We start from the raw sequence: 24287 nt of genomic DNA, 5'->3' as shown, positions 1-24287 counted from the left end.
AGTTCTATTTTTAATTTTTTGAGGGAACTTTATTCTGTATTCCTTAGTGGCTGAACCAGTTTATGTTTACGTACTGAACAGTGCCCAAAGCTTCCTTTTTCTCCCCATCCTCATCATCACTTGTTATCTCTTCTGGATAACTAGTCTAACAGGAATAAGGTTATATACCATTGTCATTTTGATTGGCATTTCCCTGATGATTAGTGATGTTGAACATCTTCATGTATTTTATCTGTTGGCCATCTGTTTATCTTCTTTGGGAAAAAAAGTGTCCAGTTCCTCTGTCCATTTATTAAATAATCATTTGATTATTGAGTTGTATGACTTCTTTATATATTGTGGAAACTAACTCCTTTTCCAGTATGTGGCTTGCCAAGATTTTCTCCCATTCCATAACTTGCTTTTCATCTTGTCGATGATTTCTTTTGCTGTGCAGAAGCTTTTTAGTTTGGTAAGTCCCACTTGTTGATTTTTGATTTTGTTGTTTGTCCTTTTGATCTTATATTCAAAAAACTCATTGCTGAAGACCAATGTGAAGGAGGATTTTCCCTATGTTTTCTTCAAGGAAGTTTGCAGTTTGAGGTCTTCTGTTTAAATTTTAACACATTTTGACATTCCTGGCTGGCTCAGTCAGTTAAGCAGGCGACTTCAGCTCCAGTCATGGTCTCACAGTTCATGGGTTCAAGCCCCAAGTAGAACTCTGAGCTGTCAGCCTCTGAGTCTCGAGCCTACTTTGGATTCTGTGTCTCTCTCTGTCTCTGCCCCTCCTCTGTTCAGTCTGTCTCTCTCTAAAAAATGAATAAAAATGTTAAATTTTTTTATTAAATTTTAACCCATTTTGAGTTAATTTTTGTGAGTGATCTAAAATACAGATTCAATTTAATTTTCTCTGATTACCTGTTTTTTTTTCAACTCTATTTATTGAAGAGACTATCCTTTTCCCATGGAATATTCCTGGCTCCCTTATCAAACATCAGTTTACTGTGTATGTATGGCTTTATTTCTGGGCATTCTATTTTATTCCATTGATATGCATGGGTGTATTTATGCTAGTACCTGTTTTAATTACAATAACTTTGCAGTATAGTTTGAAATCAGGAAATGTGATGCCTTTAGCTTTGTTTACTTTCTCAAGGTTGCTTTGGCTATTTGGGGCTGTATGTGGTTCCATACAAATTTTAGGACTTTTTGTTTTCCTCTTTCCTTGAAGATGTCTGATCTTGAGGGCTTACTGTCTTCTCATCAACTCCAATGGCTTTCTCTAGTCTATATGTTATTATGAAATATATTTGGGAATGTGATTTTGTCTAACTTCGACAACTATTTAAATTGTCTAATGCATGAAGTACAACTGAGAATGAGAATGAAAAGGATATTAAAATTAAGTGCTATTTACACAAACATCATTATATATTTTTATCACTTTATTTTTTTTTATCATAAGTGTACTTTTAAATTTCTATCCCCTTTCTCCCCCTCCCCTTCCACCTACCTCTGGTAACCATCAGTTTGTTCTTTATAGTTAAGTTTGTTTTTGGTTGGTCTTTTTATTTTTCCTTTGCTGATTTGTTTCTTAAATTACATATATGATTGAGATCATAGGGAATTTGTCTTTCTATGACTTATTTTACTTAGCATTATACTCTCTAGCTGTATTCATGGTGCTGCAAATGGCAAGATTTCTTATAATTTTATGGCTGAGTAATATTCCGTTTTGTGTGTGTGTGTGTGTGTGTGTGTATGTGTGTGTGTATAAAACTTTATCCACTCATCTGGATGGATATGGGCTGCTTCCATAGTTTGCATAGTTTGGCCATTGTAAATAATGCTGAAGTAAACAAAGGGGTGTGTGTATTACTTTGAATTAGTGTTTTTGTACTTTTGAGGTAAATACTCAGTAGTGCAATTCCTGGGTTGTAGGTTGTTCCATTTTTAATTTTTTGAGGCATTCCACACTGTCTTCCATAAGTGGCTGTCCCAGTTTGCATTCCCACCAACAATGCAAGAGGGTTCCTTTTTCTACACATCCTCACCAAAGCTCATTTTTATTTTAGCTGTTACTGAAAGGTGTGAGGTGATAGCTCTTTGTGTACTTGTTATTTAAAAAAAAAAATTCAGGTTAAATTTGTAAGTAATCTCCACATTCAGTGTGGGGCTTGAACTTATAACCCTGAGATCAAGTGTAGCATGCGCCACTGACTGAGCTAGCCAGGTGGTTTTGATTTGCATTTGCCTGAGGATGAGTGATGTTGAATGTCTTTTCATGTGTCTGTTGGCCATCTGTATGTTGTCTTTGGAGAAATGTCTATTCATGTCTTCTGCCCATTTTTAAATTGGATTATTTGTTTTATGTGTATTGAATTCTATCAGTTTTTTTACAATACTTATTTTGAGAGATAAAGAGATAGAGAGAGATCATGCATGAGTGTGGGGCAGGGGCAGAGAGGGAATCCAAAGCAGGCTCCATGCTATCAGTGTAAAGCCTGATGCAGGGTTTGAACCCATGAACCATGAGATTATGACCTGATTGAAATTGAGAGTCAGAAGATGAACTAACTGAGCCACCCAAGCACCTGATAATAGTTCTTTATATATTTTGGATATATTTTTTAATTTTTAAAATGTTTTTTATTTATTTCTGAAAGAGAGAGAGACAGTGTGAGCAGGGTAGGGTCAGAGAGAAAGAGGGAGATACAGAATCTGAAACAGCCTCCAGGCTCTGAGCTGGCTGTCAGCACAGAGCCCGACACGGGACTCAAACCCATGAAATAATGACCTGAGCCGAAGTCGGACATTTAACTGACTGAGCCACCCAGGCGCCCCTATATATTTTGGATATTAACCCTTTATCAGATATGACATTTGCAAATATTTTCTCCCATTCAGTGGGCTGTCTTTTAATTTTGTTGTTTTCTTTGTTGTGCAGAAGCTTTTTATTTTAATGTAGTCCTAATAGTTTATTTTTGCTTTTATTTCTCTTGCTTCATGAGACATATCTGGGAAAATGTTGTTATAGCTGATGTCAGAGAGGTTATTACCCGTGCTCTCTTCAGGTATTTGTATGGTTTTAGGTCTCACATTTAGGTCTTTAATCCATTTTCAGCTTATTTTGTGTATGGTGAAAGTGGTCCAGTTTCATTGTTTTGCATGTGGATGTCCAGTTTTCCCAGTACCGTTTTTTGAAGAAGCTGTCTTTATCCCATGGTATATTCATTCCTCCTTTGTCAAAGATTAATTGACCATATAATTGTGGCTTTATTTCTGGGTTTTCTGTTCTATTCCATTGGTCTTTGTGTCTGTTTTTATGCTAGTACCATACTGTTTTAATTACTCCCACTTTGTAATATAACTTGAAATCTAGAATTGTGAAACCACCAGATTTTTCTTTTCCAAGATTGCTTTGGCCTTTCTAGATCTTTTGTGGTTTCATACAAATTTTAGGGTTCTTTGTTCAAGTTCTGTGAAAAACGCTGTTGGTGTTTTTGATAGGGATTACATTAAATATGTAGATTGCTTTGGGTAATGTAGATATTTTAACAGTATTTATTTGTTTTTTCTTCTGTCTCAGCCTAGAATGTCTTTCCATGCCTCAGTTTGAATTTCTTTCATCACTGTTTTATAGTTTTCATAGTACAGGTCTTTTACCTCTTTGGTTAAGTTTGTTTCTAGACATTTATCGCTTTTGATCCAATTGTAAATTTTTTTTATGGTTTAATTATTTTTGATAGCGTGAGCAAGGGAGAGGCTGAGAGAAAGGGAGACAGAGGATCTGAAGCAGGTTCTGCCCTGATAGCTACAAATCCCATGCGTGGCCTGAACTCCCAAACTACAAGATAAATACATGAGCCAGTCAGACACTCCACCTGCTGTGCCACCCGGGAGCCCCTAAATGATTGTTTCCCTAATTTTGCTTTCTGGTGCTTCATTATTAGTGTATAGTAACACAACAGATTTCTATACACTGACTTTGTATCCTGTGACTTTAGTGAATTCATTTACCAGTTCTAGTTGTTTTTTAGTGTAGTCTTCAGGGTTTTCAATAGATAGTATCATGTCATCTGCAAATGGAGCTTCATTTCTTCCTTATCAATTTGGATGCCTTTAGGATTGTTTTGTGTCTCTGAAAATGCCACTAGAATTTTGATAGGGACTGCACTAAAACTAAAGAGGGCTTTGGGTGGTATGATATTACTGTATTCTAGTTTAATCTAATGTTTTCTCTGCATATCTGTCACTCCCAAGACCAGTATCAGCAGCGCCTACTGCTGTTTCTACATAGAAACAAGGAGGTTATTGCCAGTTACATTATACTTCTAAGCGGAGGTCGCTGCTATTAGTTCTCACTACAACAAAAAATAATTTGTTAAGGATGACTTGTAGGAGGAATTTTTTCTTGATGAGAGGCTGGGGCAAGGATATAATTTATCATCCCAACAGGGTCAATTGTGAGAGTGAAAGAAGATGGAAAAATAATTAAAACTATGTGATTTTTTAAAAATATGAACCAACTAGTCATCTCATATTGATGAAAATATAAAATAGTTCTCTTGAAGATCTTTTTTCAAAAAAAAAAGGGTGAAGATCATAAATGGAGGAAAATATACCATGCTAGCACTAATTTAAAAAAAGACAACAACAGATTAACTGTATTTCAAAAAGGTAGACTTCGGAGCAAGGAGAGCTATCAGAGATAAAGGTATTACTGGGGCACCTGGGTGGCTCAGTCAGTTAAGCATCTAACTTCAGCTCAGGTCATGATCTCCTGGTTCATGGGTTCGAGCCTCATGTTGGGCTCTGTGCTGACAGCCACCTCAGAGCCTGGAGCCTGTTTCAGACTCTGTATCTCCCTCTCTTTCTGACCCTCCCTTGCTCATGCTGTCACTCAACCTCTCTCTCTCTCTCTCTCTCTCAGAAATAGATAAAACACTAAAAAAATTTTAAAAGAAAAGCATTGCATAATGATAGAGGGGTCAACTCTTCAAGAACACCTAATTTCTCTCATGTATGTAACTAACAAAACAATGTCAATATCAATGAGGCAAAGACTAATAGAAATGCAAGGAAAAATAGACGAATCAAGTATCCTAGCTGAAGCCTTCATCCTACCTCTATCAGAATGGACTGATCTAGCAGACTGAATACCAAGAAATTGAGTAAGTCAAATAGTATGCAGTAAGATCAGTAAGTTGGAAAGAGCTGAGTCCAATAACACCATCGATCAACTGGATATAATTGACCATCTATAGACTACTTATTCCAATGACAATTATCCTCAGGCTCAAATGGAACATTCTGGGCCTTAAGACCTACCTTAACAAATTTAAAAGAATAGAAGTAGTATGGTGTCTGCCTCCAAATCAAAATGGCGTTGAACTAGAAATCTGCAGAAGGATAAATGGAAAATCCCAAAATACCTAGAAATTAAACAACATGCTTCAAATAACACATGGGTTAAAAAAGAAATCTCAGGAGTAATTAAAATATATTTTAAACTAACTGAAAATGAAAACTTATCAAAATTTGTGGAATACAGTAAAAAGAGCACGTAGAGGGAAATTCATAGCATGCAATACATATATTGGAAAAAAAGAGCTAAAATCAATATTTTAAGTTTACACTTTAGGAAATGAGAAAAAGAAGAGCAAATTAAATCTAAAGTAAGTAGAAGGAAAGAAAACTTACGGCAGAAATCAGTGAAATGGAAAATAATAACCCAGTAAATTAAGAATATGAAAAAAATGATTCCTTGAAAGGGTTAATAAAATTTATGTGACCACTTTTTGTTTTAAGTAAATGAATTTAAATTGGAATTTTGAAGAATTTTTATGGAACATATGGACAGAATAATCTACTTAAATCACTATTTAAGTTTCTCCAAGACCCTCAAAACTTAACCACAAGTGATTTTTATCTTAGACATGGGTTTGGTAAGTCTGAGAAGAATCATATGATAGAAAGAGAGGAGTGCTTCACAGGTGAGAAACTTTGTTTTCCTTTGGTTTAAATAACATGAAAGAGAATAGTTGTGCAAAATTTGAACACAGGTCTGGCCAACACTACAGGAAGAGAAAAAATGGTGATTATGCAGGGGCAGCATGGTATAGTGCAGAAGGTTGGATAGAATTAGGCAACTCACCCCACCTGTCTGGGCCTTATTTTCATCAGTAAGATGAAGACTGTGTCCTATGTCTCATGTACAACTGCAGTGGACTTTGAATGTAGTGTGCCAAGGTCATTAAAATTTTTAGGCAGAAACAAAAAAGGAAAAACTATGCATCAGATTGAGATGCCAGTGTATCAGCCATAAACCACTTGGGAAACCCTGTGAGTTCCTAAATGTGCATTCCTTTGTAAAGCATCCTGTTTGGGGAGTTTATCTTGATGTTTTCTATGTGACATGTAGTCTTTTATTCTTGGTCCTTTTTTGGATCATTTCCTCTCATGCCACCATTGAGTTGACACATCACAAATATGTCTCATAGTACAAAATTAAAAGATATTATGCCCTGGGTGGGGCTCTGGGTGGGGCTCTGTGTGGCTTAGTCGGTTAAGCGCCCTCCTTTGACTCAGGTCATGATCTCGCAGTTTCTAAGTTCAAGCCCCGCATCAGGCTCTGTACTGACAGTGCAGGGCCTACTTGGGATTCTCTCTGTCTCTCTCTGCCTCTGTCTCTCTCTCAAAAATAAATATTTTAAAAAGTTAAAAAAAAAACCCAAACACCGAACCCTGCCTATGGCCAAGGCTCAGAATATACAAAATGTTACTTTCTCCCTTCCATCTCCTCCTGCCTGCCGAAGCAGGTAACAGAGCAGCTAGAATCTCGGGATGGAGAAGGAGCCCCAGCACTTGCTGAAGCCTGCTGCACAGAGCCACTTTCTAACCTTAGAAATAGCACAATAGGTTTTAAGTGATTTTCTGTTTGAAGTGTTTTCTTCCCCTCCCCCCCACCCCCGTCTTTAGTCCAATGAGACTTTCTTTTCATTTGTACAGAAGTCACAGTAGGAGAGCTCGTGTTCCACTTATAAACTAGGCTTATGAGAACTATGATGTGAGGTTGCTGATTATTCCATTTTAGGAAAAGCGAACAAAGCTGGACTTTATAGTTTTTAGGACATTTCAAGAATGATATGTCATTTGTCTTTTCTAATAAATGGTCTCTGGTGGCACTCTTTGGAAGAAGTATAATCACTAGAAGATTTATTATGTATCTTCTAAAGTTTTTATTTTAAACTTTTGGAACAGATGTGCTAAGTTATTTGCTTTACACATTTTCCAAATATTGACTTCGTTAAAGAATGTGTTTAGCTTGCATCCCTCGGGACACAGATTTATATTTCCCTACCACTCTTAATAAGGCCTTGAAAGCTTTTTTTTTTTCTGGTTGAACATCTTATTTCCATTTCTTAGGGTGAAAGGAAAACTGTTTATGGAGCTATTTTATTAGTGTTTGTAATGTGAACATGTATAAGAGGAATTGATTTCTTGCAGAAAGCTTCTGGTCATGGTTGATGAGGAGATGAATGTCACGGCTACAATTATGTTCTGAGAAGCTGACTTGGTGTCTCCAGACCTAGTTCTGTGTGACCTGGCCATGCCTCTAAAATAGGGGAATCAGAGACTCGGTCTCTGCTTGGCCCTAGAGCCAGCAATTTTGAAGAATAACAAATAACTGTCTTGAGTCTCACCTTCCAAACAGTGGAGATGGTGCGTATGATGCGAACAGGACCATCATAAGGCAATAGAGTAAAAGCGCAGCCTCTGGATACCAAAGAGTCCTTGCACCTTCAGAGTCTGGTCTTCTACCACAGTCTTTTCCATCTGTTTTTGTGCTATTAAACATACAATGTTTGGGGGGTAAGAGTTCTGATTAAATATGTGACAGCTTCTCTTCCCCGTAATACCAAATTTGTGATTATAATCTGGTCCTCAAGGAATCTTTCATTCTGTTTTGTTTTGTCCCCAGATACATATTCATGCTTCCATGTTCTCTCTCTTTCTCTCTCTCTCTCCCCCTCTCTCTTTCTCTCTCTCCCCTCATTTCTATTTTTGCATGTTGACACAGTAAAAATTTTTTGATTAAAAAAGGAGGAAAAATGAATATTACTCCTATGATTTGAGTTGGATTATATAGGAAGTCAACAGGACCACCTATTCTAAATCATCTATCCTTCTTGCAAGAAGTGACACATTGTTTTTGTTTGTTTTTTTTTTTAATTTTTTTTTAATGTTTTATTTATTTCTAGGAGAGAGACAGCATGAGTAGGGGAGGGTCAGAGAGAGAGGGAGTCACAGACTGAAACAGGCTCCAGGCTCTGAGCTGGCAGTCAGCACAGAGCCCGACGCGGGGCTCGAACCCACGAACCGCGAGATCATGACCTAAGCGAAAGTCGGAAGCTTAACCAACTAAGCCACCCAGGCGCCCCTGTTTTTGTTTTTTTTTTAAATGTTTTATTTATTTCTAGGAGAGAGAGAGAGAGAGCATGAGCAGGGGAGGGTCAGAGAGAGAGGGAGTCACAGACTGAAACAGGCTTCAGGCTCTGAGCTGGCAGTCAGCGCAGAGCCCGATGCGGGGCTCGAGCCCACGAACCGCGAGATCATGTCCCAAGCGAAAGTTGGACGCTTAACCGACTAAGCCACCCAGGCGCCCCAAGAAGTGACACTTTGAATGAACATGTATCATTTGCAAGCCATATCTCAAAATCTAGGGAAGAAGAATTTTCTACTTGAGCTGCTTTGATTAAATTTGATTTTTTTTTACATCACTTAGCTCATTTGATAGAAACCATGAGCTCAAGGAAAGTGAATTTGTGTTGCCGTTAGAAGTATCTGTTTCTCGGTGCGCCTGGGTGGCTCAGTCGGTTGGACGGCCAGCTTCAGCTCAGGTCATGATCTCCCGGTTCGTGGGTTTGAGCTCCACATCGGGCTCTGTGCTGACAGCTGGCTCAGAGCCTGGAGCTTGTTTCAGATTCTCTGTCTCCCTCTCTCTCTGACCCTCCCCTGCTCAACGCTTTCTCTCTCTCTCTCTCAGAAATAAATAAAACGTTAAAAAATTTTAAAAAAAAGTATCTGATTCCCTAATGTGTGCTACTAAATAAGATATTGTCTAATGAAGTTTCTGTGACTCACTGGACATTGTATACTTGAAAGAAAGACTGTCACAAGTGTAAATAGTTTATAATATCTCACGTAAGATATTTTCATTTCATAAATGTCATCTGTTGAGAAGCCTTACAAAGTTAGTCTTCTTAGTTCCATTCTAAAAATATTACAACAGACTTACTGAGATTAAGTATAATCATATGAAATTTTATCTTAATTTTACATTTATTCTTTATACATTTATTCCCACTATGAATGGTGCCACACACATTCACCTACTTTACTTCCTCATTTTAATTTTTACATTGCTATGGCCATTTTGCTGTCACTTGTAGCTGAATCCTTTGCCATACAATGATGACATTTCCTTTCTTATAAATGAATGGAACAGCTATGGTTATGTTCTGAGAAGTTGACCTAGATGTTTTGAGATGTGGTTCTGCGTGACCTGGCCATGCATGTAATAACCAGAGCCTCAATCTATGAGGTATTATTGACTATAAACCATATGTATTTAAGGCATGTAGTGTGGTATTTGGGGTGATGGGGGTTATAGGATACAAACTTTCAGTTAATGATGAAAAAGTTCAACATATCTAATGTACACTATGGTAACTATTGTTAACAGTATTGTATAAAAGATTTGCTAAAAGAGTAGATCTTGAGTGTCCTCACTAAATATACCCAAATGGTGAATATGTGAAATCATGAATATGTTCACTAGCTTGATTGTGATAATCATTACACAAGGAACCTTTCATTGTCCTGTTATTCCAAATCTGCCTTTTCTTTCACTTCCTGTCCTGCTTCTCACATCCAAAATGGATCTTCGTATTACCAAATCTGGTAGTCATTTTTCCGTGCTTCTTATTTGACTTCTCAGGAGCAGTTAATATTACTGGTCACTCTATCCTTTCTGAAGTTTCTTCATGTTTCTCTGATGCAGTCTTTCCTGGGCTCTGTTTCCTCGTTAATTCAGTACTTCTGCTTGAACTCTGAATGTTGGTATTTCCCAAATTCAGCCTTGCAATTCCTTTCTTTTCTAGCTACACTTTCTCCCTAGATAGTCTTATCTACTTTTGTGATGTTAAATGCCAACTGTGCCCTGACTTTCAGAGTTTTACCACTAGCCCTGGTATAACCTTGGAATTAGATTAGAACAGCCAACTTCTACTTACAGTTTTCATTAAGATGTCTAATAAGTGTCTTAAATCTAACAAGATCAAAACAGGACTGTTGACTTTGACTCCAACCTGTTCCTCTCCCTGCTTTCCCCAACTCAAAGCAGCAACATCATTCTCCTGATTTACTCAAACTAAAAATCCAGGTACCATTTTAAAAATTTTTTTCTCACCTCAAATTCAACCAACAAGCTTTACTTACTCTCTCTCTCCCATGTATTCAGAATCCATCCACATTTCCATTTCAAAGTCTACTCCGGTCCAATCTGCTCTCATCCCTTACCTCAACCACTACTGCACTGACCTTTTCCCCTTATTCCATGAGTGGACATTACTTTTTTATGTCTTATCACTAGAGAAATTTTTTTTTAATGTTTATTCATTTTTGAGAGAGAGCGAGCGAGCAGGGGAGGTGCGTAGAGAAGACACAGAATCCGAAGCAGGCTTCAGGCTCCAAGGTGTCAGCACAGAGCCTGGCATCGGGCTGGAACTCATGAACCGGGAGATCATGGTCTGAGCCAAAGTCAGACACTTAAATGACTGAGCCACCCACACAGCCCTCCCTAGAGAAATTTTTAAACATACACAGAACTAGGGAGAACATTATAATCAATCCGCATGAAAACTTCATCTAGTTTCAGTAATTAATATCCTTCTAGTCTCGTTTCATCTGTTGCCTTCACTTTCTCCTCCCTAATCAATGAAGTGTTGTAAAAGAAAGCACAGACATTAGTTTCACTGTAAATATTACAGTATGTATCAGTAGCAGAAAGTGACTTATGTTTTTGGCATAACTGTAACCACCATACACCTAACAAAAATACCAGTAATTCTATTACATCAGTGTTCAACCCCCTTTTAAATTTCCTAGGTTGTGTCCAAAATCTCTTCTTATGGTTGTTCTGTTTTAACACATCTTCACATAAGGTCTGCACTTTGCATATGATCCTTAGGTCACTTTTAATCTAAAATATCTTCTTTTATATCCTCCATTTGTTAAATAAGTTTATTGGTCCTATAGTGTTAGTCTCATTCTGGATTGGCTGATTGAATCTTCATAGTTCTTTAAACGTATTTATCTCTCCATGTTTTTTTCCCCCTAAGATTGTTAGTTAGATCTAGAGATTTGATTATATTCACGTCCAGTTTAGTTTGGCAAAAATAACCTTACTGGTGATGTGCCAGGTACTTTCAATTGCATCATATGAGGACTATCTAATGTCTGGTTGTCCCACTTGAAATGGTAATGAGATTAATCTGTGGGGCTCCAGTGATAACAGATTGGTCCACTCATTATGCAATTCCCAAATAACTTTTTTCCTAGATGAATCCATCTTTCTTTTTCTTTTTTTTTCTTAGCTTGAAATTTACTACAATTTGACTTAATTTTTGAGAAGAAACAACCTATCAAACAATGCGGGTTTTTTTGTACCAGATAACTTTTTGCTTAAATATTCTAGGAACCAGGATGGCCACTGCCTAGATCCATTATTTCACTGTTGGTTACAAAAAGCAATTTTAAAAAATTTGCCTTTTCACCTGTATGTATTGGCAGAAACCTCTCTGTAAAGAACTTTCCCTCAGTAACTATCTTACTATCCTGAAAACCACTTTATGTAAGAAAGATAAGATGAATGTTGGATCTTTATTTACCACTTTTCAGAATAATGAGCCAGTGCTTAGGAAACTTACAAGAAGAATTTTCAATTGTTTTGTTTTTATTGTCATTATGAATTTTCATGTTTGATGCATGTGAATCTATGAAACCTTCCAATTATTTACCCCATTACAATGTTACTTTTTTTTTTAAGTTTATTCATTTTGAGAGAGACAGAGTGAGAGTGGGGGCAGGCAGAGAGAGAGGGAGAGAGAGAATCCCAAGCAGGCTCCACACTGACAGTGGGGTTCAGACTCACAAAACGTGAGATCATGACCTCGTGGAAACCAAGAGTTGGACACTCAACTGACTGAGCCACAAAGGCGCCCCTCCAAATGTTACTTTTATAATACATTCACTGCACTGCCACCAGCGCACTCCTTGAAAAATTCAAATCACATGATGCCCATCTGTCACTTAATATTCTCCAGTGTTTTCCCGTTACAATTGAAATGCTCCCTAGATTCTTTATCCTAGAAAGACCTACGTAACCTGCTCTGCCTGCTTTTCTGACTTCACTCCTACGGATCTCTCTCTTCAGCATGAGTGCTATTCTGTTTCTGAAATACCTGTCATTCAGGGCCCATGCACTGCTTTCTCTGTCAGTAGTGCTGTCATTCCTGATCTCTGCATATGTCCTTCTGTGGCCACCTAGTTATTTTCTATCAGATCACCCACCATGTATTCTGGTATAGAAGTGCTTGATGATTTCCTTAATAGTCTATTTTTCTTTTATCATTGCTTTTACTTCTCTTTTCTGGAATTTAAGTCCTACTGAGCGCAGGGATTGTGATTATCTTGCCCACCACTGAAACTTCATTGCCTAAGAGAAGCCTAGCACTAGGTTCTCAACAAACAGATTTTTAAATGTTTATTTATGAGAGAGAGCATGCACAAGTGGGGGAGGGGCAGAGTGAGAGAGCAACAGAATCTGAAGTAGGCTCCAGGCTCTGAGCTGCCAGCATAGAACCTGATGTGGGGCTTGAAGCCATGAACTGTGAGATCATAATCTGAGCCAAAGTTGGATGCTTGACCTACTTAGCCACCTAGCCTCCCCTCAGTAAATATTTGAGTGACTGACTGAATGCATGAAGGACTCGTCCAATTTAAGGCTGAATCTCTCCAGAGAAAAGGACCCTTGAGATACACATATATACTAGTGACTTCTTGATGGAAGGCAAGTCAGTCATAGTGCTGAGGAGGCTGGAATTGCTCTAACCCAAGGGTGGCAAGTGTCAACTTATAAGTCCATAGAAGAAAAAAAAAAACCTTTGTGAATAATTTCACATAAATAGAAAAATAAAAATCAGTGCAATTTGTTTTTAAATCTTTTCAGTCTTTCACAACAGAAGTATGAACTTCAACTAACAGTAATTTAAGTTTTACAGTTTGAAATTTTCTGTTTCATATTATTAGCACTGCCATCAAATTTATTAAAATTTCATCATATATAGAGAAACACACAGATCTTTTGGTGTTTCTTATTGTGACTGGATAAAATTTCATGTTGCAAGGAAACTGCCAAAAGACTTCTGGACTGGTATGCTCAATAGAAAAGTGGCAAAAAGTACAATTAAAAAATTTTTTTCGAGAGAGAGTACATGTGAGGGAAGGGGGGCAGAGAGAATCTTAAGCAGACTCCATACCCAGTGCAGAATCTGACATGGGGCTTGATCTCACAACCATGGGATCATGACCTGAGTAGAAATCAAAAGTTGGACACTCACCTGACTGAACCTCCCAGGTGCCTCTACAAAGTACATTTTTTAAGCCAGAAGAAGTGGATTCTGATTGCTAATTTTTTTAACACTATAATGTCAAGATTTTTTTTTGGAGATGATACAGTCTCCTTCTACATAATGCTCTTACTCTGTCTCAATTATAACCCACTTTAATGTCAGAATTCTGGGTATAATTCTTTGCAGTCTATAAAGGTTTTTGAAATTATACACATATTTTGTTCGCAGTTTCAAAATATGGAAGATCACAGTAAACTACCATTTTTTAAGTCAAAGACCTAGGTAATTATTTTTATTGATGGTAAATATGAACTTAAAATTAATTTTTATTTTAAATCTTACTTCAAATACACTTTAATAAAGAAAGCATTTGTTTTTCCTACTGCAACAACTATTAAAGTCTAATTTTGCCCAATTATTTATTTGAGGGGGTGGTAATCGATTGCAATTATTAACAATTTTTTTTCATTAAGATACACCAAAGAGGGAAAGAACTCATAATCTGGAAAAAGATATTTATAACACATGTAACTAATAAAGGATTAGTATCCCAAATCCACAGAACTCTTAGAAATCAATTTTTAAGTAAAATGGGTAAAAATATCCATGAAGAGGCATTTCACAGAGGAAACATGAATGGTAAACCAGTACCTAGTTAGCTGCTCAACCTCATTACTAACCAAGGGAACGTAAATTGAGACCATAGTAATTACATTTTTATACACGACATATTGGCAAATAGATTGGCAAAAGTTTAAAAGTAAAATTTTCAAGTATTAGTGAAGATAAAATCAAAGAAAACTCATAAGCAATTGTTGGTGAGTGAAATGATACACTAACTGTGGAAAAACAACCAGGTATGATCTTAAAAAGTTGCAAGTATGCATGTGCTCTTACACAAATTTCCCATTCCTACTTATGTACCGTACAGAATCTTATGACAATTGACAGTATGAGACATGTATAAGAATATGTAAAAGCCTGTTTGTTTTTTAAAAGGCAATGATACAGGGGCGCCTGGGTGGCTTAGTCGGTTAAGCGTCCGACTTTCGCTTAGGTCATGATCTCGCAGTTCGTGTGTTCGAGCCCCGTGTGGGGCTCTGTGCTGACTGCCAGCTCAGAGCCTGGAGCCTGTTTCAGCCTGTGACTCCCTCTCTCTCTGACCCTCCCCTGCTCACGCTGTCTCTCTCTCTCTCCTAGAAATAAATTAAAAAAACATTAAAAAAAAATTAAAAAAAAAAAGGCAATGATACAAACTACAAATGTCCACTGAAGAAAAAAAATAATAGAATATATATAATCTAGAAAGCAGAAAGAATAATAAAGTAGTAAAGATAAAATATAAATATAATAGATAATAAATAAAAATATATAGTTTTAAAACAATTATATATAATATATAAATATTAAATGTATAGATATCTTAAATATATTAACTGTATAGTATATAAATATATTAGATATATAATACATAACACATATATAATTATATAATTTAAAAGTAACATAGAAAGCCGAATAAAGTAATAAATGAAGAATAAATAAAGTAGAAAGAACAAAAGAATTATAGCTACTCACAAGAACATTGATAAATCCTAAAACTATCATAGTGAAGGAAAAAGGCAAATCTTGAAAGACAACATAAAATATACATTTTCATAAAGTTTAAAAGAAGCAAAACTAAGCAATACATTGCTTAGAGGTACAAATACATAAACTAAAGTAATTCTTAAACAAGGGAGTTCAGGGTTGTGGTTATTTCTGGGTGATTGGAAAGGCAACATAGGACAGAGGTAGGTTTAATTACATCTGTAATATTTTAAGTAAAGTGGTGGATTCATAGGTTTTTGTTTTATTATTTTACTTCAGATTTTATATATGTTGATGCTGTCAGAAATGGATAACTGGGTTGATTAGGACCAACTTTTCTACAGTATCTGTCCAAAATGTATAAAACATATGATTTAAGTTACTGGAAAACTATCAAGGAAGTGGGAATTTTTCAGGCCATAGTCTCTAAAAATAGGGATTCTGAGAGAAGTATTTAGCCACTTAGGATATCACTTACCTGCTAGGTGATGGCAGATTATTTAAAAAGGATACTTAATAAAAGGTGAAAAGCTGGGGGCACCTGGATGGCTCAGTCAATTAAGCATTTGACTTCGACTCAGGTCATGATCTCACAGCTTGTGAGTTTGAGCCCAATGTCCGGCTTTATGCTAACAGCTCAGACCTGGAAGCTGCTTCAGATTGTGCGTGTGTGTGTGTGTGTGTGTGTCTCAAAAATAAATAAAAATTAAAATTTTGTTATAAAAAAATGAAAAACCAAGCATCATTTTCATTAGTCTGTGGAGCTAGAAGGAAAAAGAAAGAAAACCAGAAATCATGAAGGAGAAAATTGCTATTTCAAAGTGAGATTCTCATGGGGTACACCCTGTAATTTATGATGAATAACAAATAGAATAGCTCTCAGAAGGATTGATGCCCATCTTTCCATCATCGCAAACCTAGTTCAGAAGACTTGCTCCAGCCTAGCTCCTTACCAGAAGCAAAATAAATTATTTCTGAAGGAAAATAACACCATACAGAACTTCATATTATCTTCACAGTTTTTGACCTGCAAAATTCAGCCCTTAGTCAAAAACCATGAGGTTTACAAGTACATAAAATTGATCAAAAGCCAAGGGACCGTAAATATTAGAACTAAACCCAAAAGAAATACAGATAGTGAAATTAGAAGGCACATACTTAATAAAAACACAAAAATATGTTTAATATTTTCAAGGAATTACAAGTGGAGAATTAAAAAAATACAAAATTTAAAAATAGCCTATAACTAAGAAAATATAAAAACTGAAACTAATTGAGTTTAATTGGAAGATAGGATTGACAAAAATCTAGGCTCTAGGCTCAAGTATGGAGAGACAAAGGCTGGAAAATAGGAAAGGGAGCCTAAGAGGCACATGAACCACAGAGGAAAGTCATCATGATAACTCCTTTAGTGCTCCAGAAAGAGAAGAGGGCAGAATAAATATTTGAAGAGACAGTGACTGATAACTTTTCAAAACTGACAAAAGATACTAATCTACAGATTCCATAAGTGCTAGTAATCTTAAGTAGACCTCTAAGTAGAAAAGTAATTAAAAACATGCATAAGTTCATCATAGGAAGAACACTAAACATTAAAGACCTATAAATATTTTAAAAGCTGCCAAGAAACAAAAGAATACATCATCTGAACAGGATTAAAAATAAGATTAATGTTGATTTCTCCACAGAAGTAATGGCAGCCAAAAGACAATGGAATAATATCTTCGAAGTAGAGAATGATACTGGACAACCTAGAATTCTCTATCAGCAGAATAGAGAAAGTGAAAGAGAGAGGGAGAAATTTTCAGACAAGAAATTCAGAGCTTTCAATCACCAAATTCATACTAAAGTATTAAACTGTATTCTTCAAACACAGGATGAATTATTCCCAATGAATACAAAGTTCTGCAAAAAGGAATAAAGAACAAAGGAGAGGGTAAACATGTAGTAAAAACAAAACTAATGTAGAGTCTATAATACAGTAATAGTATCTTGTATTGCATGCAATAATAGCACAAATCTGGTGAGTAACTAGGTGAAATGAATTATTCTATTATCCCTGCATTTTCTGGAATGTGATAGATTGCTAGTTTTGTAAAACTTTGACAGATCAAGGACATACGTTGTAATTTCACCATAACCACTAAAAGAATAGTAAAAGAATATATAACTAGTAAACTAAAAAAGGGACCATAATAAAAACAAAAAAATAAGATAAAACTGTAAGGAAGAAAAGAAGTCAAAGTAGAGATAAATAGGAAACAAATATTAAGATAAATTTAAGCTGAAGTAAAGTAAATATGGAATAAGCATTCCATTTTATTTTTTTTCAACGGTTATTTTATTTCTGAGAAAGAGCGTGTGAGTGGGGGGAGGAAGGGCAGAGAGAGTGAGGACAGGATCTGAAGCGGGCTGTGTGCTGACAGAAGAGAGCCTAACTTGAGGCTGAAACACACACCGTGAGATCATGACCTGAGCCAAAGCTGGATGCTTAACTGACTTGAGCCATCCATGTGCCCCAATGCTCCATCTTAAAAATAACAATTGGGGTGCATGGGTAGCTCAGCCAGTTAAGCAACCAGCTCTTGATTTCAGCTCAGGTCATGATCTCACTTTGTGAGATATGGCCCCATGTTGAGCTCTGCACTAACAGTGCAGGGCCTACTTGGGATTCTCTTTCTCCCTCTCTTTCTCTCAAAATAAATAGTAAATAAACTTTAAAAAATAAATAAAAACAGTTGTCAAGTTGGATAAAAGGAAACATATTTGCTTCCTCAAGAGATAAAAATTCCAGTATATGAATATACAAAGTTTCAACAAAACTGAAAAATTTGCAAAAATTAACAAAGCTGTGCCTAGGCTAATTTGACTAATTAAAATAATAAGAATTAAAGATGAAAATAGAGGGGTACCTGGGTGGCTCACTTAGTTAGAGTCTGATTTCAGCTCAGGTCCTGATCCCATGGTTGGTGGGTTTGAGCTCCATGTCAGGCTCTGTGCTAACAACTCAGAGCCTAGAGCCTGCTTCAGATTCTGTGTCTCCTTCTCTTTCTGCCCCTCCCCATTCTGTCTTTCAAAAATGAATAAACATTAAAATTATTTTTTAAAGAAAGGTAAATATGGATATTTGTAATGAAAGATCAATCTATCAGATATAACAATTTTAAAATTTTTGCATGTAATGGAATAGTGTCAATATCTATGAAACAAAGTCAACAGAAATAAAATAATAATAAAATTGATTAACATCTGGAAAGGTTGAAAAAGAACAAAAGAGAGAAGGCATATATAGCCAACTCAAGAATGATAACAGAAAGAGGACATCCAGACAACATATGATAGTGTATTTGAAAATGTGGATAAAATGGAGACAGGAGTAAATAGAACATGTGATTAGTCCTATATACTTGAAGAAAACTCAAAGAATTTGTGAAAGAATTTGTAAAAATCTGCTAATAAAGGAACCCTCTAGCCCAGAGGACTTTACTGGTGAACTCTACCAAATATTTACCGAAGAAGGAGCACAATCTTGCCCAAACTCTTCCAGAATAAATACATAATACTTCCCAATTCATTTTATGACCCAAGCATCCCCAGAGAATGAGTGTATTATTTGTGTAATTAAAATTAATTTAAAATATATATGTTGGTATCAGTTGAAGATATCTCTCGAAGGAGACACAAGAAACCACTAACAGAAGTTGCCTCCAAAGAGAAGAGGCACTGGTGTAGGAGAAAAATTTATCCTTTATTATATACTTCTCAGTACTATTTGAATAGTACTTGGATGTCACTACTCCATTATAACCACTATTTCATGGCCTCCAAAACTGGAAAGCCTGGCAGGCAAATGTAGTCATAATTTGTTAAATCAGAAACTTCCACAGAACCCAGTAGCAGGGTAGGGAAACCTGAACTGTAAATAATGAATTTCTGGAGCCTTCCCACGTGGGAGGGGAAAAGGAATCTTTTTGAAATATTCCAAAGCATTCTGTCATTCTTTACAAAGTACACCCTTAAAGAGAAGCTATTAACCAAGCCCAACTAAGCTAGGGGATGGGAAATACCCAGCTCCGCCCACATTAGCCATCATGTCCCACCTAAGGGGTTGGGGATACTGAGAAGCGTGTGTGAAGTTCACAATCCAGAAGCGAAGGCTCACCAAAAGACTGGCCCTCATCATAGGATTGCAGAAGGCCTCCCATTACCTGCACTTTACTAGAACATGACTAAGGCCTTTTGACGGCAATCAGCTATTGACCTTGGGTGAGAATGAGAATGTGTCTAGATTCATGGCTGTAATAAATGTATTATGCTGGTGGGGGTGGTGGGTAAGGAGGACGCCATCCACACGAGGGGTCAAGGAGTGATACTTGTACCTTCAGCTCAATTTTGCTGTGAGCCTAAAGCTTCTCTAAAAAGATAATCTATTAAAATAAATAATTAAAAAGATTTCCTTTGCATTTTTACTTCATGTACATGAATATTGAAAGATTGATTTAGGACTATGCGTTCTGCTGGGTGCTCCGGGACACAGGGATGAGTGAAGGGTAGCTAACTGATGGGTGGGTGGCCTCAGTTACAACATTGAAGCTAGAAAAGGCCAAGAGAACATAAATTCTTTACCAAACTCAAGGTCAGACTAGAGAGTTGAGCCTTGCCGCACAAGTGTTGGTTCTGTGACCCAGTGCTTAGTGCCTGATTTCATGGCTAAGCCTCTAAAGGCACCAATCTGCGCTTTGGTTGACATTAACTTCTGGCCTTTTCCTTAAATAGAAGCTTAAGGAACTGCTGAAGCTTTTCCTGTCATCAAATGACAAATCTGGGTTCTTACCTCCCTGATAAATGCAATGGTGTATTAATTCCCTCATGATTTATATGAGAGAAAAGTAGAAATTAAGATCAATGAATCGTTTTTATAGGCGATATTTTGAATGCAATAATTTTCTCATCCCAAGATGGTTTCTCAGAGTGAATAACTCAGAGCTGGTCTAATCACCTCTCCTACCCCCCATTCCTAATGCTGTTTTTGGCAACTGACCAATTGTTTAGCATTCAGCTGTTTTGACAGCTGATAAGAAAGTAATCATAAAATGGTCGGTTGAATGATAACTAGGGATTGCCGGATTTAGATTTTGAAATATAGAAAAGGGGAAGTAACAGTCTGGAAATGTGGAATGTGGAGGGTGGAAGGAATGCACAGGGCATGCAAATGACTGACAGACTGTGTATCAACTTTGAGAAGTGGAGACAAGCTGTCACCGTATCTGACAAAGGCAAGTATTTACAATGCAGCAAGAGCTCAGGAGAGGGGGTGCGGGTGTGAAGTAGCCTGGTAGAAGTCCAAATGGATACTCAAAATTTCACATAGTAAAACAGATATTTTGATTTTAGGGGAGCTTCAGGTCTATGGTCTAGAATTTTATATACAACTCTAAAAATCACTGTTACCTTGTATAAGAGCATGTAACGAATCTAAAGAGGGTACATGGACTTCTTCTGTAGCTGTCCTACAAAAATACTGAACTGAGGAACTAAAACTAAGAGTTACATAAAAAAATGATGGCAAGGGGTGCCTCAGTAGCTCAGTCCGTTGAGCTTCAGACTCTTTTTTTTTTTTTTTTTTAACATGAGCAGGGGAGGGTCAGAGAGAGAGGGAGATACAGAATCTGAAACAGGCTCCAGGCTCTGAGCTAGCTGTCAGCACAGAGCCCGACACGGGGCTCGAACCCATGAACTGTGAGATCATGACCCAAGCCGAAGTCGACGCTTAACCGACTGAGCCACCCAGGTGCCCTGAGCATCAGACTCTTGATTTAGACTCAGGTCATGATACCAAGGCCATAGGATCAAGCCGCATGTCCAGCTCCATGCTGAGCATAGAGCCTCCTTGATATTGTCTCTCTCTCTACCTCTGCCTCTCTCCCTGGCTCACTTGCCCTCACTCACTCCCTTTCTCTGTCTCTAAGAGAAAAAGAAAAGGTCCGGTGGTTGGAGCAAACCCATGAAACTTCAAAGTATTACAATTTCAGGTTATTTAGTATAAGGACAAAAGACTCAATCACTTAATTAGTGACTGAAGGCATCATTGAGTTGAAACTGCCAGAAATATTGATCCTCAATCCATGAAGAAAAAAAAAGATATGCCCCATAGCCTATTTAAACAGACAAAAGCACAGGGATTTCTTTTAGAAATGTTTCTATTTTCAGAACAATTAAAATATGAGAGTGCTGTCATTACAGACCCAGTTTTTCTAAAATAGAGAAAGTAAAAGCTCCATTTATTGAACACCTGTTTGTGCCAAGAATGTCCTACATTGATGTTAATTCTCTCAATAATGTTGCAAAGTATTGCCTATTGTCCTCTTTAAAGATCAACAGAGTGAGTTTCAGAGAAGTTAAACTTTGTAGCTTGTGAATCACCAAGCTATAGAATTCCACCTCACCGTGTGCTCATGTGGCCCTAAGGATTTCTGAGGCCTGAAATCTTATTATAGCAATAAGAGACCCTAAAAATAAATGTAAGTTTTGGACAACACATTTTCTTTCTTTTATGTAAGTACAGGACATTGCAGGGTAGTGTTGAGTGCAGGCTCCCGTGTCACCCCACCTGCATGAGGGCCCCTGTCCTGCTTTATGCCAACCCAGGCCCTGGTGCAGTAACCTTTTCAAACCCCAGCATCTTTGTTAGTACAAAATGTGCAGCAATAACACCTACTTAATAGAGACCACAAGAGGTTCTCCATGTGACATATTAAAGGCATCATAGGATCTCAATAAGTGTTGGCTATAATATTCCTTTACTATTGAACACACATATTTGAGTGTTAAATCTTGTTTAAGATGATTATGGCCCCTATCCCTCAAGCAGCTGATGATCTGCTGGAGAAGAAATGCAAACAAATATAATAACCTATTAAAAGGGATATAACAAATAAGTCCATATACATATGAGAGAAACCTAAAACACATTTAATTTTGGTATTTACCCGAGAAGGCTTTCCAGAGATGAGTACCTTTCCATCTTGAAAAGTGACATGTGGTATCTAAATAAAGCAGCCCTTTCAGGACATATGGGCTGTTGCCTGCTTCAAATACATTTTCTTAGAATGGTTCACATATGGATGAGATCGCTGCTTCTATTAAAATCCCTCAAAGTCTTTTCCCCATTATCAGGTAGGATTAAAGCATATTTTTGCTATTTATTTTGCTACTTGTTTGTACAGAAGAAAATGTCAGGATATGATCAACTGAAACTCCTGTATTTCCCAGATGCAGTTCTTGGGAATCTAGCAGCAAAAGCAGCATCTGGTTTTAGTCCCCAAGTTGGTATCGCACAGATGCACAAGGGTAATGAGACAGGACTTCCCCACCGTCAGGCACTGTACTGATAGGAAAACAGATGCCGCTTGCTTCTGGTGGCTCTAAAGTGGTGGACTCCAGCATTTCACATGAGTAGTCAACCTGAAGGGCATGTGGCTACCTGGCAGTTAACCAGGTGCCAGCCTTCCAAGGCTGTACGGAAAGATGCCACGTGACCCTTTCACATACGTGCTCTATGCTCCGGGCAGCCCTGGTCTTGGTTCTAGTTGGAAAGGCCTCATGAATTGACCATTCTTGGCCTGGAGTGGATTGTTTGCACTGAATTATCTGCTTTGGATTGCTTTCTACCTTATCAGAGTCACTAAATACTGGCCCATCTCCATTTCCCGTTGGGTTAAATCCCCCTTTAAGACAAATCTCAAACCAAGGAAAAGGAACTTCCTGAAGTAAAGCAGAATCAGGGCTAGAAAGTGGGGTGCTTTCCTCAGAGAGGAGAATGTCCCATGTGTAACCTTGAATAAGACATAGTTTAAAGCTAATGAAAAACAGTATGTCAGCAGGGTCCTGTCACTACAAAGGAGCAAGTTTAAAAAGGAGGTGCCTGGGGCGCCTGAGTGGCTCAGTCAGTTAAGCATCCGACTTCGGCTCAGGTCATGATCTTGCGGTTTGTGGGTTCGGGCCCCACGTCAGGCTCTGTGCTGACAGCTAGCTCAGGGCCTGTTTCAGATTCTGTGTCTCCCTCTCTCTCTGACCCTCCCCTGCTCACACTCTCTCTCTGTCTCTCTCAGAAATAAATAAAACATTAAAAAAAAAAAAAAAAAAAGGAGGTGCCTGGGTGGCTCAGTCAGTCAAGCATCTGACTCATGGTTTCAGTTCAGGTCACGATCTCACAGTTTGTGAGTTCTAGCCTCACTTCAGGCTCTGCGCTGATAGTGCACAGAACCCTCCTTGGGATTCTCTCTCTCCCCCTCTCTCTCTGCCTCTCCTATGCACACACACTCTTAAAATAAATAAAGGAATCCAAACTTCACATCCTATTTCATAAGTAGTTTCAATATCCAGTATCCATAACCGTATCTATGCTAGAGCTTTTAGGAGAGCATTTTCCCTCACCTTTATTTTTTTGTTCGTTTTTATTTCTTTTTTTATTTTTTTATTTCTTTTTTGTTTTTAATTTATTTCTAGGAGAGAGAGAGAGACAGTGTGAGCAGGGGAGGGTCAGAGAGAGAGGGAGTCACAGACTGAAACAGGCTCCAGGCTCTGAGCTGGCAGTCAGCACAGAGCCCGACGTGGGGCTCGAACCCACGAACCGTGAGATCATGACCTAGGCGAAAGTCGGACGCTTAACCGACTAAGCCACCCACGTGCTCCTTCCCTCACCTTTAAACATCTAGAATCATTTGGTTGTTTTAAGATTCTGCAGATGAGTGAAATTAATATGGTATTTATCTTTTTCTATCTGACCTTTTTCATTTCGTATAGTACTCTCAAGGTCTTCCATGTTGCCACACACGGCAAGACCTCATTCTCTTTATGGCTGAGTGATATTTCATTGCTTGTATGGTGACAGATGGTGACCACACTTACCTTGGTGAGCACTGAGTGACGTCCAGCATTGTTGAATAATCGTTGTACCCCTGAAACTAATACAACATTGTATGTAGATTTTACTTCAATAAAAACCATATCTATAGAATC

Source organism: Hyaena hyaena, unplaced genomic scaffold (genome assembly GCF_003009895.1).
Source record: "Hyaena hyaena isolate Hyena2069 unplaced genomic scaffold, ASM300989v1 scaffold_653, whole genome shotgun sequence".
Taxonomy (NCBI): domain Eukaryota; kingdom Metazoa; phylum Chordata; class Mammalia; order Carnivora; family Hyaenidae; genus Hyaena; species Hyaena hyaena.
Note: the sequence above shows the minus strand (reverse complement) of the source record.